A 19,698-nucleotide genomic window follows, 5' to 3' on the forward strand; every position below is an offset into this window, starting at 1 on the left:
CAGCTGTACTGTTTTACCATCTGTCTATAAGTACTTGTTTTATTAACCCTTTTTATTAGTGCAGCAAACTTTTACGAGCTTTTGTCACCCCATATTACTTATAGTATACTTATGTTTGATGTTCTTTTATCATAAGAGTACAGTATATTTAGGCGGATATGGATTTGAGTGACTGTTAAAGTTTGTGTTGAGCATGTGGACAGAGGGGTGGAATGTGGGAGGATTTTATTATTTATTATTTTTATTTTATTTTACAGTTATCATTTTTTATTTGTGTTTAGTGAAATATTAAAATCAATAAACAAAATAAAATAAATATATTAGAGTACAGTCCATACAGCTTCACTTTTTGTAATTAGTTGTACACCCATAATGCATTAGGGTTTATTTTGGTCCTCTGTTAAGATCTCCTTCTGTCTGTGATTACAAACCACCACAGTGATGCATATATGATTACCATCAACACATCTATTATTAAACCCAGAGTTATTATTATGTCAAATGGCATTGTGGACTATACAGCAATCAATTAGAGCAGCTTTGACGCCACCATAAATACGTTTTATTCCGTGTGTGTGCTTGATGTGTTCTGTGTGTGCTATTCACCATATTATGTTCTCTTGTCTCATGTGTTTAATGATCATGTTTATAATGTATACGACTCGGCCCATTAGTGTATTTGTACAGCATTGTACATATGGCTTTATATAGTTTGTATTTTAAAGAAGACATATTGTGTCTGCTAGTTATAATCTATGGCATTCTTGGATCATTATGTTAGAGTTTGCACATTTTAAATAGCAATATTAATCTAAAATGACTTAATTAAAGAAAAAAGACCACTGACTTCTGCATTAGAAAACTGCAGTGCCCAATGGAAGCTGACGTCGCTGTAAACGTCATCACTTCAAAGAGCCATGAAGTTAAACAGCTGCAAAGCAGTCTAGTGAGTTACAGATTTTATTTTATTTTTTTCATTTGTACTAAAATTGCCATATGTTGCTGCCGAATTCTATGTGTATCACAGATTAAGAAATGAAAGCGAAGAATGCAGTAAATATAGAGCAGTGGGCGTGTACCGTGGGCGGTTGATAGGCAGTATGGTGTCTGCACCAGTGACTCCAAATACAACTTGGAGAGGGTAAATGAGAAGTGGAAACAACTATAACATATAGGTCTGCTTTAATAGAAAAGCCTTTTGACGCATACAAAATAAAGAGGTTATCAAAACTGTGATGCAGTGATGAAACTTTTATAAATTTTTCTGTTATAGTGGTTGTAAACTGATGAAATAGCTTTGATATGAGCATATACAGTTTAATACACAACCTTATAGCTGCCGGGTTGGGTCTATTTGCTCAAAATGACTTGACTTTTAGAATTGTACAGAGTGCTGTGCAGTGTGTTTGCAAGGGTAATAAACCCCAACTGTGTTCATTAAAATGTTCTATTTTGTTGTATTAAAAATGTATTTGTGTTTATTGAGGCCAAACTTTCCTATTTACTTTGTTCACATATTCATAGAAAAATAGAGAAAGTTACAGTGGAGTCTATCATTGGGTTGCAAGTGAATCAAAATCACCATTTAAATGGCCGTAATGAGATTGCAAAGGCTCCAATTTATGAAGTAGGACTACCATCATTTCAAGTTTAAAATGTGAAACTAAACAGAATCCTATAATTAAAACATAAATTGAACACCTCATTGCAGTGCTCGTCAGAAAAATCACAATTACATATTTTTCTCAAATCATTCAACCCGAGTCTATTAGATGACATTTATTGTCCTTGGGACAACGGATGGAAATTAGCCTTAGGCTACAATCCGGTGTGTTTACATTCATGCTGCCATGTCTGTTCATTAACATGCTCTGTCCCAATCAAATAAATAAATAAATAAATCAATTCTTTTTTTAGTAGCTTTAGGTTTGTAGATAAAAGAACCTAACCTGGACCCAGGGTCACCAGTTCCTCTTGCAAAAGCCGGATTTTGTTGGTAATATGTGATTGTACAGCATTACAGTATCTCTCTCCTGGCTCAATCCACCTTGTGATGTCTTGTGGTAATACAGGAAGTGCTCCACTGTGTTTTTGAACTCCATACACCTTCACTAGAATAAGAACAAGAAATTTTGGTTGATTTCAACCTTGAAATTGCTCATCCCTACTGAAAGCTAAAAGATACCTGTTAACTTAAAACTACCACTGTAGTTTTCTACTGTAGACAGACTAATAATAAATGGTAACTCAAACATGTGTGAATGAAACAAAACACAGTTCCAGGTATGATTTTGATGCGGTGACAACATTACAACATAGCTTAAAGCTCCCAAGAATCCAGTTTGTGTAATATAGGACCTGTAAATTACAAATTAACAAAGTTTTAACTCATCTTTGAATGTTTTTAATTATTTCGACGCACATGGATATTTATGGCCCTTCATTTACTATAATACATCCATCTCTTGTAAATGATCAACCATATCCATCCATTTTCGGGTCGTGGGGGCAGCAGTCTAAGCAGAGACTCCCAGACTTCCTTAACCCGTCAGCTCTTCCGGGGGGACCCTGAGGCATTCCCAGACAGCTGAGAGACATAGTCCCTCCAGCCTGAGCTGGATCCCTGGGCCTCCTCCCGGTGGAACGTGCCCAGAACCCCTTCCATGGAAGACGTCCAGGTGGCATCTGGAACAGATGCCCAAGTCCCATCAACTGGCTCCTCTGGCCGTGTGACTGAGCTTTTCACCCTATCTCCAAGGAAGAGCCCAGCCACCCTGCAGAGGAAACTAATTTTTGCTGCTTGTATCCGCGATCTTGTCGGACATTACTCAAAGCTCATGACCATAGGTGAGTGTAGGAACATAGCTTGACCAGTAAAACGAAAGCTTTGCCTTTCGGCTCAGCTCTCTCTTCACAACTGTCTGATACAGCGACCACATCACTGCCGATGCTTCACCGATCTGTCAATCTCATGCTCAATCCTCCCCTCGCTCATGAACAAGACCCTGAGATACTTCCCTCCACTTGCCTCCACTTGAGGCAAGGACTCTCCGCCCACCTGGAGAGGGCAAGCCACCTTTTTCCGGTGAACCACGTCCTCGGATTTGATCAGCTCGTAGGAGCTGATCCTCATTCCAGCCAGTTCACAACCGGCTGCAAACCACCCCAGTGCACACTGCAGGTCCTAGTTCGATGAAGCCATTAGGACAACATCATCTGCAAACAGCAGAGATCCTGTGGTCCCCAAACTGGACCCCCTCCGGCCCCTGACTGTGCCATATAAACAATGAACACAACCAGTGACAAAGGTGAGCCCCGGCGGAGTCCAACATGCACAGGGAACAGGTCTGACTTACTGCTGGCAATGCGAACACAGCTCCTGCTCCAGTCATTCTGGAGCATAATCTCGAATCTCGAAGGGATACGGTCGAATGCCTACTCCAGATCCACAAAGCACATGTGCACTGGTTGGGCAAACCCTCATGAACCCTCAAGCACCCGACGGAGAGAGTAGAGCTAGTCCAGTGTTCTGTGGCCAGGATGAAAAACACACTGCTCCTCCTGTATCCGAGGTTCGACTATCGGTCAGATTCTCCTCCCAGTACCCTGGAATAGACCTTACCGGGGATGCTGAGGAGTATGATTCCCCTGTTGTTGGAACACACTCTCAGATCCCCCACAGATCCCCACAGAAACCGAGGGAGCACCACCCCAGGCTGCCAGTTCAGAGGTTCTGCCTGAGTGTCTTAAATGATCAACCATATATCATAAAATGACACTGATTATTTGTTAGATTCTCTTTTTTTAGTTAATTAACATTTTTTAGCCCCGCACCAGAATGGAATGACCCCTGGGGAGAAGTTAGGGGCTAGATTGATGCACTATGAATCCCTTGGTTTTCCCTGCCAGTGAACTACTCAAGTGGCTATTACGTCTTCTTCTTTTTTCTTCGTCTTCTTCTTCCTTTAGTTCTGCCAGTGAAGTCTTGAAGCATTTGTTTTGACCTGGCAAATTAAAATGTCTGTTCTTATCAATGCCCCCGAGGTCTGGAAGAACAGAGAGAGGCTGGGCGGGCTAAGACTAAGATGGAGTCAGGGAGATGGATGAAGAAATTTGGTTTTGTCAGATCACAACAAACCAGGAAAGAATGCACTTCCAAACAGATAGATAGACAGAAGTAAGGGGCGACCAGGCATGTCCATGCACTGATACCTGCGGGTGCAAGATCATGTGAGGAGCGAGAGAGAACCAAACCAAAATGTCTTGAATAAAAGAAACCTCTCTCTATGCAAATTCCACATATTTCAGCAGAATTATCTATGAATCTAAATTGTGATTTTCTTTGGGAGGTCTCTTCACGGAAAAATTGTGACCACTTATGGATAGATTGTTTCTTTTGTAGCTTGCTTGCATTTCAACGTTTTTAGATTGGTTGACTTTGTATTTTTTCACTGTAATTTTTATTCATGCTGCTACAATAAGTGAAACAGTTTTGGTAGTTTAACAGGACTGTCAAAGGGAAGGACATCATACATTTTGTTTCTAATTTTCTCTCTGAATAAAATCTATTTACATATATAATTACATATATATTGGAAGTGTTAAAGGGAGAAAATATATTTTTATGGTGGACAGTCTGCCATCTGCTTGTCTCTACATGATTAGGTTGCCTTTCAATCTCCATGAAGACTAGCAGGTGATGCCACCAGGCCAAGCTACAGGTCAGATCTGTGGAGAGGCAATCTTGTTAACAGAAAGAGGTAATTTTAAAGTATATCTGAGCAATAAATCAAACATAATTGGATGAATGCAAAATAGATCAAAAAGAAAAAAAAAAGGCAAATCCAATGTGTACATGGATAAAACAGCATTACAAAGTTGAGAAGGATTTGTTTAACGGCACAAATCAGCTCATCTGTTGTAGTTCCAGCTAAGTCACTTCTTTACGTTCAGACTGTGTTAAATGAAAGAGCCTACAGTTAGCAGAACACCCCCATCACACGCCCATCAGCTGCAAAGTATCAACTGTAACCTAAAAACTTGACAGCAATTGTAAGAGTAAGATGCATCGAAAGTATACTTGCATCCTCTATGTAAAATCTCTGGTATAGTCTATTCAAGCCGCATCTAACCTTTCCTTGAGACTGTGAAAACTTTGCCTAACTGTGTATCTGTTGGTTAGGGTTAGTGCGTGTGTTTGTGTGTGTGTGCGTGTATGTCTGCGTGTTGATCCCGGTGTGTGTCCCTGTAGCCTGTGTGTGTGTGCGTGTCAGTCGGTCCCTGTAGTGTGTGTGTGTGTGTGTGTGTGTTAGCTTGCGCGGTGGGTGCATGTGGGCACAGCAGCAGGGCTCTTAATGAGGATGTATGGCAGTGAGTGCAGACTGCCATCAGGCGTCTCCTCGCCACAAATGCACATTATTTCTCCCACTTTCTGCTTTGTCCTTATTTAATGACCTCCCTGGCTTTTCAGACACTGGCTTTTTTCTCCCTCACGACCATCTGTACCTTATTTTGTGGTGTTTACTGTTACAGAAAAATGTAGGGTTGGGTTAATGCTTTTCTTGTTTGGGTGTATTGCTTATTTGTTAAAGGGCACTATGAAACTTTTCTGGTGTGGGGTCTATTAACTGCTTGTTTCCACGGAGATGTTATTGTTTTGCTTGGAGTGTTCGATGGTGTGGCATAAACTTTTACATTTATTCAATTACAGCTGTTTTTGCTGCCAAAAACTGCCTTGAAAACAGGCACTCTCACCGTGAGCTGGGCATAGCCTCTACATAACTGACTTGGCCTACGTTTACACATAGCCGGATATGTTGAGAAACAAATATTTCCCTCCCTCCATTTTCCAAAATAACATCGTGCACATAGCATCGTTTTCAAAAAAGTTTTCGTTTACATCAACCCACATAAATACGCCATCGAGCGCGGTCATAACTACACCAAGTCTATGGGGGCACCTGTATTACATTCAAACCAGTAGCATTTATTTCATTACAGCTGTAAGTATTACTCAAAAATACGTTGAAAAACATGCATTACTGAGCGGGGTCACATTTCCAGAAATATGTTAAAGAAGTGGCAAAATTGCTGACCTCCAAGCTCGTTCGTCTCTGGTCATGGATATGATACATCAGCTGTGTGTGCAAATGCAAACACATGAAAAGTGACTGCTGCTCTGAGTGCTTCCATGATCATCATCATGCTAAAGGGGAAACATTGGTCGCACTTTTGTCATGTCAGTTGCCTAAAACTTCATTTATCTCACTTTACACGCAAACGCTTAACCGTAGTTTTGTAGAATCTTCACTCTAGCCGGAGTTTTTTTGAAAGATTCGTTTTCAGGGGCAAATTCATCATTTGCGTGTAAAAGATGGGTACAGACGAAAGGAAATATCTCTGTTTTTAAAAATACCCGTGTACGTGTAAATGGGGCTTTAGCGCCATGAAATAAATACACTTGATTCCACACTGTACATTCCAGGCAAATAACAGCTCCATGGAGACAACCCTCTCCCAGAAAAGTTACATAGTGCCCCTTTAAATTTGGAGAAAAATACGCCAGTATTTTTGTTTATAATTATTTTGTGATATAGTTGTATTCAAATGTGCACTGGTCTACCATCTGCTTGTCTCCATGGAGATGTTATTGCGTTGCCTGGAGTATGATATTTATAATCTACATGGAGATATGCAGGTGATGCAGTCAGGCCGAGATCTGTGGAGAGGCTGTTAACGCCTAATCGTATATAGCAAGAAAGCATTGCATCCACTGTTCAAAAATATGAAAGTTTTGGAATTGTATATTGCTTACAAGAATCTTTACAGCCACACTTTAAAGGTCCTATATTACACAAAATTGGCTCTTGTGACCTTTTAGCCATTTTATAATTTTGTTACCTCCTTATTAGTCTGTCTACATCACCAAAGCTTGTCATGAATAGCACCTATCATCTTTTGTTCAGTAGAGATTGGCAGGGCTGAAGTCATCTAGATGATTCTAGTGAAGCTGTACAGAGTTCAAAAACACAGTGAAGCAATTCCTACATTACCACTTGACATCACAAGGTGTCTTTTCTATTCAACCCAGCTTAAACAGGCAGGATTTGTGTGTTTAACTTGTGTGAATGAAACAAAAAACAAGTGTGGTTATGTTTTTGATGAGGAAACAACATTATAACATAAAATCACAATCCCCTTTCTTTTCATCTGTCCATCACTAGTATTTTTATCAGCATTTTCTGTCAATCTATATTTGGACCTCACCCCCTAACTAGCTTCCCCTGTGCGGTATTATCGGCCCACCTCTTAACACCCCTCTCTCTCTCCTCTTTTCTTTATACGTCTCTGCGGATCGATTGAACAAAATGCAAGGCTCTGCTATTACCCCACAGGGATGCACATTTGACAGACCCAGTTGCTAGCATAACGTGAGCCGGCAAACACAATAGGGCAGGATAGAGGCAGATAGTCTCTGACAGCTAACAAATAGGCCTAAGGGAGCGACGCGGATCAGGCGACCAAGTTTTACACGCATTAAACAGCTGATGTGTGCGCTGATAATAAAGGAATCAGGAAGTGCCCGTGAATGAGGCAGATATGAGGCCGATAAGAGGCGGAACGGTTCAAATGGAGGAACCCTGAGCGTCTGGTGACACGCGATCTGATGGGAGAGCCAAAACAGGCCTAGAGCAGTTTGTCTTTGTAATAAGAAATGTACAGTACAGTCAGGGGAAAAAGTAGCTGTCAACATGGTGAAATATTAGTTTTTAGTGCAAAACTTCAGCTGAAATATGACAGGGGTATAGGTTTGGAGAGGAATAAAATGATCAACAGCAAAAATTTTGTTTTTGTATGTAACAGCACCCCCCTGCTTTATGTTCACACAGCAACTTAAGTGTAGGTTTGTGCACTGAAGAAAAAGGCTTTAAAATCAGTGTCTATTGTGTGCTGTGATATTTTATTTAGTAGTGCACGCTGATATTGTTGTGATGTTACTCAGTAGGGGGAGTGACTTAACACAGGGAGCAAAAGGAGGGGGGACTGCGAGTGTCAAAAACAAAAAAAGTAAAAACTTATTAAAGATGTTAATAATACTGTTGTTTTGGTGAATATAGCATTTCCAAACAATAAGTTTCCAACAATAAGTCTTTATAAGTTAACATAGTGATCTAATTATTTTATGTATTAACTATTAATGCCTCATATAAGTATGTACCCCCTCTTTAAGTGGGACTTTTACTTCATTCTGCCTTTCAATCAATCAGTCAAACTTTATTTTGACCAAAGTGCTTTTTACACTATATAAAAATGCATATGCCTTTCACAAACTTCACCAAAAGGTTCCTAGTCTGACTGGAAAGGAAAAAAAAGTTCCAGGAACAGTAGTCTGCTTCTGTTCACTTCATACCACCAGAGGCTATGTGCTATATAAAAGGAAGTATTGACACTTAAAAAATATGTAAAATAACTGAATTATTCAGTGACCTCTCTGAAAATGTAAGAAACAGTTTGAACTGAAATAAAGAGAAAGTGGTTCTGCTGCTTATAAACAAATCACCCAAACTTGAACTTTGGTTCGAGTACTTGACAACAATATCCAACTCTCCTCATCATCATTGTCACTAACACTAACCAATCCACACTTTACTTCACCTGTCTCCACACAAACCTTACGCTTTCTGGTCTCAGTTTACAGTTTAACAAACCAATAGCTCAGGAAAGTGCAGCAAATGTGGGAAAGATTGCCCCCGTGCTGATGGAGCTCATTTTGACAAAGCACAATCTTTTTATAGTGTGTCCGTCTCTGGGGCAAACCTCGTCAGCTAAAAATATCTCCCTGATCTTTATACAGCCCAGCCAGAAGGAGACGAATGGGCGGCTCTCAGTTCACTCATCCAGTCAGTTAACAACAGCAGTAATAAAGGCTGACGTCAATGGACTGATGACTTTGTGCTGGAATTATATGTTTGCTCAATAGTCAAAATTGTTAGTTTGTCTGAGATGGATTTTTGTTTCTGTCAAATCAGTTTGATTCTGATTCAATGGAAATCCTTATTTAGCTTCATTTTGGTCGTTTGTTTGTGGTTTTCAAAATATTACAGATAACAATGAAAAACTTGTTTTCTATCAAACATTGCAATCAAGCTCTTACCACACCAAAGGAAAAAAAAAAAAAAAGAAAAAATGTTCACTCATAATGATTTTCCCAATAAACCTAAAACGGGCAAACAACACAAATTTCTCCAGCTAACAGTCCTGACCAAACCTTGCTCAACATCTGGAGATCTCTGGGCTTCTCTGCAGTATAGGGCTTTATGGAAAAACAACACTTTTTTTAATTAACACATTTTTGCTGCAAATCTCTCGAATAAAAATACTCAAACTTTGAAGGTTTGAAACAACTGGACCCTAATGATTAAAATGGGATGAACTGCATAGGCCTACTCTCTGGCATTGAAACATACTGTACGTCAGGGGTCTCCTATCTTTTTTTCCTCCAGTGAGCTACCTTTAAAAAACAAAAATGCCAGTGAGCGACAAATTTCAGCATTCGCAAAGAAAACTGACTGGCCTGTTTAAGATCATTTGGAATTACAGAATAAACATATTTTATCATTTTACCTCATGCATGGACTAAATTCATTCATTCTTCATTGCTTTTATTTTAGAGTTGAGTTTTTTAAATGACATTTTTTGTAAGGCAACCTCACTTTTTCATTGCTTCGTCATAACATAAACTTTTACCAGTCTTACCAGCTTGTCTAAACAATGCTATTTACAGTTTTTTAATAAAGAAAAGTTAAGTATTTTGGCCCGGCCCTCCACAATATATTCTGTTTATCGTGTGGTTCCATGGAAAAAATATTTGCCCACCCCTGAGTTACGCTACGTTTATATGATGACAGTTTGAACAGAAGGCGCAAAAGTGGTGTCACGTCTTCACTTTTTATTCCGTGTTTAGGCAAGCATTTTTGGGAGGAAATTTGCGTTCATACACTGACGCAAAGTGTGTGGAATTCGATTGGATATGCATGCCAGGCGGCTCGGTGGTGACGCTAGGTGGTGATGTATGTGATGTAAACGCGTACATGACATGAGCAGTGTATTCAACTTTTCCACTCTGGAGGGTGGTTTCAGATTTTTGCATTTTTAAGCCCCAAAAACCCCGTCATCGTCTAAACGAAAGGCACTTCTGATAAAAATATTTTGTCGTTTTTACCCGCAAGCATTCTTGTGTAAAACAGGCCCTGCTAATAAAACATAAACCATTATCCATTTATTGGTGCACCAAATAGGCATCAAAATGATACATTCACAATGGTAATTAATCAAATTTGACTTATTATCCACAATACATAGAATTCAGAAATCCCTTGGCGAGCTTCTTGGAGGGGGATGGAGCGCTACTGGTGCCTCCTGAGCTACAGGTTGGACACTCCTGCTGTACGTCAAATGAAGACCACAAATTACCCAATAGGACATGTATCCATACCTTACTTAAAAGTCAGTTTATTACAACATACAGTATTTTAATTACACTTAATTCACTACAAAATATCACTAATGAGATGACTAATGATCCTTCCTAAAACCATTTCATAACACAAAAGCATCAAAAGTACTTGCTGGTTGGACTCACCATTCCTTAACTTGCCCAGTGGTGTAAATGAGCCTTGTGTTATTTACTGAAACAGAGTGGGATGATGAGAATGCTGTCTCCCGCTGAATGCTAGTGCTAATTTGAACGCATCAGTCTTGGCTCCAGCTCCTGTTGCCATCACATACTGAGCAGTTAGCATGGCAGGACTATAGCACCCAGTACGCGTCAAACATACCCCAGCCAATTCTGTCTCTGAAATCATCTCATTCCTATTCCGATCTCGCTTTGAATCTATTGTTTTCCACTTTTCAAATAGTAAAAAATCCAGTTCAAAGCCTCGATATGTTTTTGATTTGTGTAGAGAAAATGCCAGTCTCAAACGCACCAAAAGGCATTAAAATATTCTCAGTGGACTCAGTGTCAGTCTAGTGAGAGTTTGTTCCTCTACTGAAATACTTTTAAAGACGAAATCACTCCGGCTCGAGGGACTGTCTATACCACCGGGACTTTTGACTGTCAAATATACTGTAGTTTCAGTTTGAAGGCTCGGGGTTTCCTTGTCAAAATCTCCTCTGACTCTCTGCGTGGTTGACTGGGAGCTCAAGCCTTCCCAATTAGTAACAAAGGGCTCGTACAGACACAGACTCAGAGCCAAAGGCGAGAGGCCACGTGTTAGCTGTTTTGATACGGCTCAAAGCAGACACTTGTTTCAGGGCATAATTCAAATGATTATTTACATCTTGTTCACAAATTAATCCATTATAACTAGGTCAACAGGGAGGGGAAGGCTTTAGACACGGTTCTTAGATTAGACATACAATATAATGGGGTTTACATAATATTTAAAGCTATGTTTGGGTCTTAAAATGCATAGTTGAAGGGAAGTGTAAACTGTATTAGCCAGGCTGGCACCACCTAATGCCTCCGCTCAATTTAACTTCTCTCCAGCGACCAGGTCAGGAATCAGAATACACTAGATGGTTTGCAAGAACCCCGGAAGTGCGAGCCCAGGCAACAAAGAGAATGTTTGGTGAATTTAATTAAGGGGAAAGACGTTATTGCCCTTCTTCCAACAGGATTTGGGAAAGCTTATTATACCAGTTAGCCCCATTAGCTGCGCATCCCATACGTCATGACCAAATAGCAGTGATTGGTTAAATAAAAAAAAGTATCTGCCTACTGTCGGGCGAACGAATGCTAATGCTGCGAGGTCAGACGGTTTCTACGAAGTGAAACAGGCTTATGAATCAGTCTGTATAGACCTGTATAGGGAAAAAAATATAATTTTCTACATTGTCGATACATATAGAAGACATCAAATATGAAGCAAGATGTATGGAATTATGTAATAAAGAAAAAGTTCAGTGACTCAACATTTAAAAAAGAAAAAATCTATTCACAATAACCACCCTTTGCTTTGTTGACGAATCTGCAAACTCTTACTTTCTACTTCATGAGCTCCACTTCATAGATGCAAGAAGTGCCAAAAGCACAAACCAGGGTTCAAAGCAACCCTGGTTCATTTTACTTTTAAAAATCTAAAACAAGTTTTTACTACATTCCACATCTGTCATTCATAATTTTGCAAATCTCCAATGTAAAAGATGGAACCGATGAAGAAAAATAAATGAAACTGTGTCCAAACTTTTGACTGTTGCATAATGTATAAGCAGCTCTTGAGGCCAGACCATGTCCACTGTGTGGTGTCTAATTATATCTCCTTTTATTGTCTGATTATCTGGAAGTGCACGTTAGCATGCTTGTTGTTGTTAGCTTTACCGTGACAGCAAAACACCAATCAGGTCTCTGAAAATTGCGAAAAGCACTTATAAACTCATCATAAGCTAAGTGAGAAATAATTGTTCCAGGGCAAACCATTTCAAATTAATTCTGTTTTCCACATTTTTAAGACGGTGAAAATCAGGTACAGCTCCTTCAATTCTTAATGAGAATCCCCAAACTCCAACTCATCCATTATTGAGCCATGGCAACATACCTTCAGCATACTAATCAGACTGAGACCCTATAGATATCACATTGACATTTACATCTCATGCACATGTAGGTATCCGCTTATAATTTTGGTCTGGAGGAAGCCGCCTGAAAAATAATCTTGTAAGCCGTGAACTCCCACCACAGCACTGGAAGTCTGTGGATCTTGAGCCGCTTAGTTCAGTGTGTGCTCCCCCTGCTCTCCATCTGACCTCCGGGCTAAACAACCACAAAGCCATGGGGGAAAGAGACTGTTTGCTTGTTGCACTCATTTACAATACACCAATAGAGAGAAGAAGAAAGCCAAGGCTCAGAGGGGATGGGGTTTGTGTGAAAATCAACATTACCCAGCTCAACTTTTGGCAGGTGTGGAAAACGCGAGAGCTAATAAATATCAGATTTTTGAAGTTGCAATTTCAGTCAATATACAAATGATTTTATGGCTCAGAGGAAAGAACACTGTGCAATTTGGTGGATTTGAGTTCAAGTCTGAGTACTGGCAAAAATACACAAGTAGATGATGTCGAGTCACTAGCGGTGAGGTTGACGGTTTGAACATTGCACTCCCTCCTGCCCTTGAGCAACACACTCAGACAGCGTGATAGGAAGGGTTTCAAAAGTTCTCATCTGAAAATTATTTTGAGAAATTTTGACTCCCATCCTTTTCAATCTCACTGCAAATTTCTATTATTTGGCCAAGACAGAAGATGCAAAAGTGGCATTGCATCCGCGTTTAGACGAGCGTTTTCGGGATGAAATCTGCGTACATATGGTGAAGCAAAAGTGTGTAGAATTTGATTGGGTATGCATGCCAGGCAGCTAGGTGGAGACGCTAGGTGGTGATGTATGTGAAATAAACACGTACACGACATGAGCAGATCTGACCAGAGTTTTGCGTCTTGGGCAGTGTAGATGGAAACGCTATGGTGGCACGCATTCAACTTGGTGGTTTCAGATTTGTGTGTTTTTAAGCCCCAAAAATGCTGTTATCATCTAGAAAGGCACTTCCGATAAAATATTTTGTCATTTTTACCCATAAGCGTCGTTGTGTAAACAGGCCCTTATATCAGGTTATTCATCTTGATTTCAGATTTATTATCCACTTACTAGCCCTGAGCCTGCTTGGTTCTAGTCTAGAGGTAGTTTATTTTAAGACAAAGTAAAAAGTAAAATGATCTTGCTGCATAGACAGATCATTTCACTACTTTTAAGTAATTTTCTAATAGATTTAAGTGTGTATATCTTAAATTTTTGCCAAGCTTTTTTGCAGTGCTGAATGTACTGGTCTTTGGAGCTAGTAGATATTGTATTCCTTCATTCACCCAGGAGTCGTTCAGAGGTTTCATTGGTGGTCATTTGGACTCTATTTTTACAATCAAGATGTTTCGGCTCCCATCCAGAAGCCATTTTCAAATGATAGAACTGTTTGAAAGCACTGGGAGATTATCTATTTATACTCGAGGTACCAAAGTCCAGCCCCAAAGGGAGGATTTTTAGTGTAAAATTGCCCTGCCTTTGTTTACAGCTAACATCATTATAGGTTGTTATGCCCTTATTGTGTGTTGGCTGTTGCACCTTTAGCATCAAATGCTAATCAGGTACTTAACAATAACAACATAGGTACTCAGAGTAGGATTCATTCCCAGTGCTTCCAGCCAGTTCTAGCAATAGAAAATGGCTTCTGGGTTAGAGCCGGAACACTGTGGTCACAAAAACCAGATGACCACCGATGAAACCTTCTCTACTTCAGAGCTAGAATAAATACTGTATATTGTTTATTTACTTCACTACTTTCTGGTTATTATAGCCTACTGATTAACATTTGACTGATTTTATAGTTTTGACAATGGTTTGAGGCTATTGTAAGCAGCTTTCGTCTTACAAAACACAGTACTAATGCAGTACTAATGTTCAGTGATTCCAGTCTTTGTTGTTGACAGTAGAGTCCATTGGCACAGCATCTCTCTAGTCTGCCCCAGGGCGAGTGTTTCAGCAGATATTTTCTTATCTGTAACTGGGTGGTGAAGACAAAACAGCGAAATTAAAAGCACAAATTTGTCAGCATTATATATATATAGTCTGGCATATAACCAGTGCCTTGGCAGAGGTCCATGCTTAAGGGTTTAGGGGTTATTTTACACAGTGACAGACCTCTTATGTTTTTCTTAAGAATAAAGGCAAAACTTTATCTCAGTAGACGCATAGCAACCAGGAGGGGACCAGCATAAGCCGACGTCAGATTGGAAGCTGTTTGCTGTGTGGGAGGCCTGAATGAAAAGTTAAGCTCCTGTACCCAGCTGAAAGTTTAGTTCTGAATTGTTTATAAATAACTACGACTTGGAGAGGTGGTCACATCGGTCCCTTTTGCCGACACAGAACGCACTGGCAGCGATATACAGCGGCAGGGACTAGAGTGGGCGGAGTTTTGCTTTGTGCATGCATTAGAGGCTGGCTCCTGTGCAGAGAAGGAACAGGCTGATCTTTTCACAGCGCATGAATTGTCAGGCGACTCACAATTCCCCCTCTCCCATCCCAAGAGCGGAGGAGATGTATAGCCGTGACCTTTTACTTCGTGTGCACACATGTTCACAGTAAACAATCCATACATTAATATTAAAGATTTTCAGTCCAGTAGATAGAGTTGAGCTGAGGAGACTTCACTGCAGCGCTTGGTTAAATGCAAAGATGTGCACTGGACCTGAAAACCTATAGTATCAGTGTGCAAAGTTCAGCATGATAGAAGGTATGGATAACCTGCCAATAGAAATGAAGACCTGATATTTACATAATGATGTACTTCTATCCCATCTGCCCAGAGATCAATAAAAACCCATGTTGTTAAGTAAATTCAAGATGGATACTTTTGCTGTCAAACCAGAACATTCCAGACAAAAAAAATAACGCAATTTCCGGACTATAAGCCGCTACTTTTTTCTCACACTTTGAACCTTGCGGCTTATGCAACAATGCAAATATATGGACAGATTATTAGGAGGCACATTGTCCTGGTCATATATATGGTCTATGGTTTGGCAACACAGCGGATATGCACAGCCTGAGTGGAGAAAACGCTGCTGTCTGTGCGGTTAACACATAGAACATGGGTTAACGTGAAGGTGCAGTGTTTTTGATGTTATCAGTGCACTCAAATAGTTTATTGCCGTGTGATAAAATAAGTTATGATGCTAAATGAACAATAGTGAGGGGGATATGTATGTGTTAAATAGAGGTAGGAGCGCAAATGACAAGAAGAAATGTCTCAAACTTCAGTAGCCGTACATCCACTCATACCAGATCGACACAACTAGCCTAGCCCCCGAGAGAGTCTGAAATCTGCTGAAATCCTCCAAGACACTAACATGATACAGACAGGACAGCGGCTCTTGCAGGAGACGGGGGTTATGTGCCGAGGAAGATGCTATTTGATGTGTTTTGAAGTTATTTTGCGCTCCATACACACACACACACACACACACACACACTCTCCTCATGGAAAACACATGAAGAAATACATATGATGCAGCTTTTAAGTGAACAGAAATTGATATGGCTATGGAAGAAGGAAATCGAGCTGCTGCACGTGAGCTCGGCATCAGTGAGTCGATGGTGAGACACTGGAGACTGCAGAACTGACTCAGTCCAAAATCTTTCAGAGACGAGAAAAGCAGATGGCCCAAACTTAATAACGTTCTTGAAGACGTGGACACCTGCGGCTTATATTCAGGTGCGGCCTATATATGTGCAATTTTAAAATTTTGTCAAAATTTTGTTGATGCGGCTTATATTCATGTGCGCTCAATAGTCCAGAAATGATGACAGATGGCGGACCCTTCACCAGAAAAGTTACACAGTACGCCTTTTATGTTGTACAAAATCAAGCTTTTAATGGTTTCTCCTTCTCATTTCCCCATTCCAAGTTGTATTAACAGTGAGTCATGCATGTCTAATCTTTATTCTCCTGTACTCAAGACGTCATTGCTCGGATCAGCCCCCCCATTACAGCCGTGGAATTGTCAATCTAAGGAACTAAAGGTAAAAGGATTGCTCAAACATGTGTGAATGAAGCAAAACTCAACTCCAGGTATATTTTTGAGGAGGTAACAACATTATAACATGGCTCATTTTTGTGTAATATAGGCCCTTTAAGTCGTTTTAGGTCAACAGGGCAATTTAAAATATCCAAAGTAAAACATAATGACCCATGGGTATATATCAGACAAAAATACAATATGTCTTCTTAATGGATTAGCATAAAACTATTGGCTGCACTTTCCTGACCCCATGTTTACCTAAGGAAATAGAGAGCGTTGTCTGCTATAGCTATAATGATGTGTTGCCCTCATCATTTTGAATAGTCTTGTGTTGTCTTTTCTGAACAGCAGTTTTCCTTCTCCTTAAAGAGGTCAAGAAGTGCATTATTTTCATTATGTAAAAGCTATGCTATGAGTCAGAGACCTGCGCGGGTCCATTTTTGGAGACCCGCACCCACGCAGTTCAGCACCGCACCCGCTCGTGAACCTGTGATTATATCAAAATTAAACCCGCACCTGCCCAGACCAGTTAACATTTCACCTGTTACCCGCCCGTGCCCGTGATAATGACTACACAAATTACAAGCTTTCTAACTGAAGCATACATCAGAATAGAATTGAAAAGTTTCAACTTCAAGAATTACAGTCACGAAATGACTACACTTTACACTTTCTTCATTAGGAATACGAATTCACAGACACAACTTGACTGTCATCACTTTATTTACTGAGCAGAAGAAACACTGATTGAGATGCTGGACTTTTGCACCGCACATGCCACGGACTGAACCAGGACTGATTCCAGGACTGTACCAGGACTAAACCAGGACTGAACTAGGACTGAACCAGAATTCACTGTCAGAACACGTCTTGAGGTGCGCCTGCGTAGTCCGTCAAGTGACCACAGACAAAAGGACCAGAGCAGAGCTACGCGCTGCACGGAGGTCCAGGTTTAGTACTGACTCGCCCGTATGTAATCACTACCCGCCCGCATACCCGCTCGTAAAATTCCAGAACGTGAGAACCCACCTGTATCAGCAACTATTTGGCCAGTGCAGGACTCTGCTATGAGTCACTATGTAAATTGTTAAAGGTCCTACATTACACAAAATTGACTCTTGTGACCTTTAACATAGCTTTAAGCCATGTTCAAATGCTGTTATCTAATCAAACACATACCTGGAGGTGTGTTTTCTTTCATTCACACATGTATGTACATGAATAATCCTTTATTATTAGTCTATCTACATGTCGCAAGCTCAAAGGCTCTGTTTCACTTTATGATGTCATGTAGCAGCAGTTTTCAAGTTAGCAGCTTCTTTTTACTTTTAGTTCAGTAGAGATTGGCAATTCCAGGACTGAAATCATCCAAATCTAGTAAGGTGTGTGGAGTTTTTTTTCAGTTTGAGAGAAGAATTCATCTTAAATATGCAGGGTTTGAGCTTTAACTATGTGCGTATGAAACAAAACACAACTCCAGGTATATTTTGGATGAGGAAACAACATTATATATAAGTAAATCAGAAAATTGTGTAATATAGGACCTTGAAGGCTGAGGTACATCTTATTGTCTTCCCTTTTTTTCCTGCAGTATTCACCGTGCTGCTCTGATAAAGCCAGATAGAAAGATATTACCGTTTGGATATTGTGGTGGTACTTTACTCCTTCCTGCTTACATGTAATTACGCAGCGAGGCCCTGGTAGTGCAAGGATCCCGATAAGATCTCTGTCAGACCCTGAATACGCCATGTTCTCCTGATGGTAGATGTGGAGGCAAAGCAAACGATAACATTTAGCCATGAAAGGAGTTTTGCCAGTTTTCGAGGACAAAGTACATTCACCGAGCTAATGAGCGGTGATTTATCTGCTACGCTGCATTGTGCGTGGTGAGCCTTTACAACACCTGTAAACAGCCCCAGTCGCAGTTAGATCACATCGTAACAAGAGCAACAGAGAAGAGAGGGGGAGCGAGGGGAGGAGAAGGGGAGAATGGGGTTTGGAGATGCAGAGGAGGGTGGAATAGCAAAAAATTTTACTCAAGTAAGAGAAATAGAAAGAGAAATTCAAGTAGAAGTACAAAGTAGTGGTTCAGGGAATGACTCAAGTAAGAGTAAAACAATATCTGGGAAAAGTAAAAGTAACTTAAAAAGTAACTGTCAAAGTAACATGTGATTTATATTGTGAAATCAATATAATCTGAAGGACCAAACTATAAATAATAAACAAAATCTGGTATTTTCAAAAGACTGAATCGTATCTAAAGGAGCAGTGCAAGAAACACAAATGTTCAAATCATTTCAATAGATAATTTTAATAGATTTTCTGCCATCTTGTATTTTATATGTTTAGAGAATAAGGGAAACTAAGTGTCAAACTTCAGCCTAAATTCCTTCAGTCTGTAGAATAATTGTTGTGCCTTATTTTGTGTTATTCATGAATCATTGTGATTAACGAATCTGACATTTAATCAAAGAAAATAAACTAATTCAATTTCGTTTTGTCAATATAAAGCTTTTCTCACTTGTTGACTTACTCACAATTCAAAGACTCAAGAAACCCTTTTACTCTATTGTTGCTTCAATAAAGATTTTACTCGAGTATGAATAAAGGTATGTTACAAGAAAAGTACTCTGAAAAGCACCATTTCTTTAAAAAGTCACTCAAGTAAATGTATCTAAATACTGACCAGTTGTGAAATGTAACAAAGTAAAAGTAGTAAAGCACTCTACTTAAATATATATTTTAGGTATCTGTACTTCACTCAAGTAGATTATTAAGTAGATACTCTTTACTTTTATATGCAAATATATGCCAAATACAAAATACTCTTACTTTTATTTGAGTGTTTTTTTGTTTGTTTTATTCTTTTACTTAACAAAAATTTGAATTTTTTTCTCTACAGAGTAAGAGCCATGATTTAAAAAAAAACCCAAGAAAACTAACCCTAATACTATGAAAAGTGAAAAGTACAATAAGTGAGTAAATAGTGAGCTGTGAGAGTGAATAGCTGGAGCTGTGTGGCAGATGGCGTCCCTGGGTCTGCTGGGTCATGCACATCACTGACCAGCAGAG

The 19,698-nt window shown here is 39.7% G+C and overlaps 1 protein-coding gene across 1 annotated transcript in view; it reads left to right on the forward strand.

Moving 5' to 3' along the window:
* grid1a (glutamate receptor, ionotropic, delta 1a) overlaps positions 1-19,698 on the forward strand; it is a 426,969-nt gene that overhangs the window by 213,035 nt on the left and 194,236 nt on the right. The gene's annotated exons all lie outside the window — the stretch shown is intronic.

This window comes from Boleophthalmus pectinirostris, unplaced genomic scaffold (assembly GCF_026225935.1).
Source record: "Boleophthalmus pectinirostris isolate CB_2022bp ecotype Guang Dong unplaced genomic scaffold, ASM2622593v1 HiC_scaffold_5, whole genome shotgun sequence".
Taxonomy (NCBI): domain Eukaryota; kingdom Metazoa; phylum Chordata; class Actinopteri; order Gobiiformes; family Gobiidae; genus Boleophthalmus; species Boleophthalmus pectinirostris.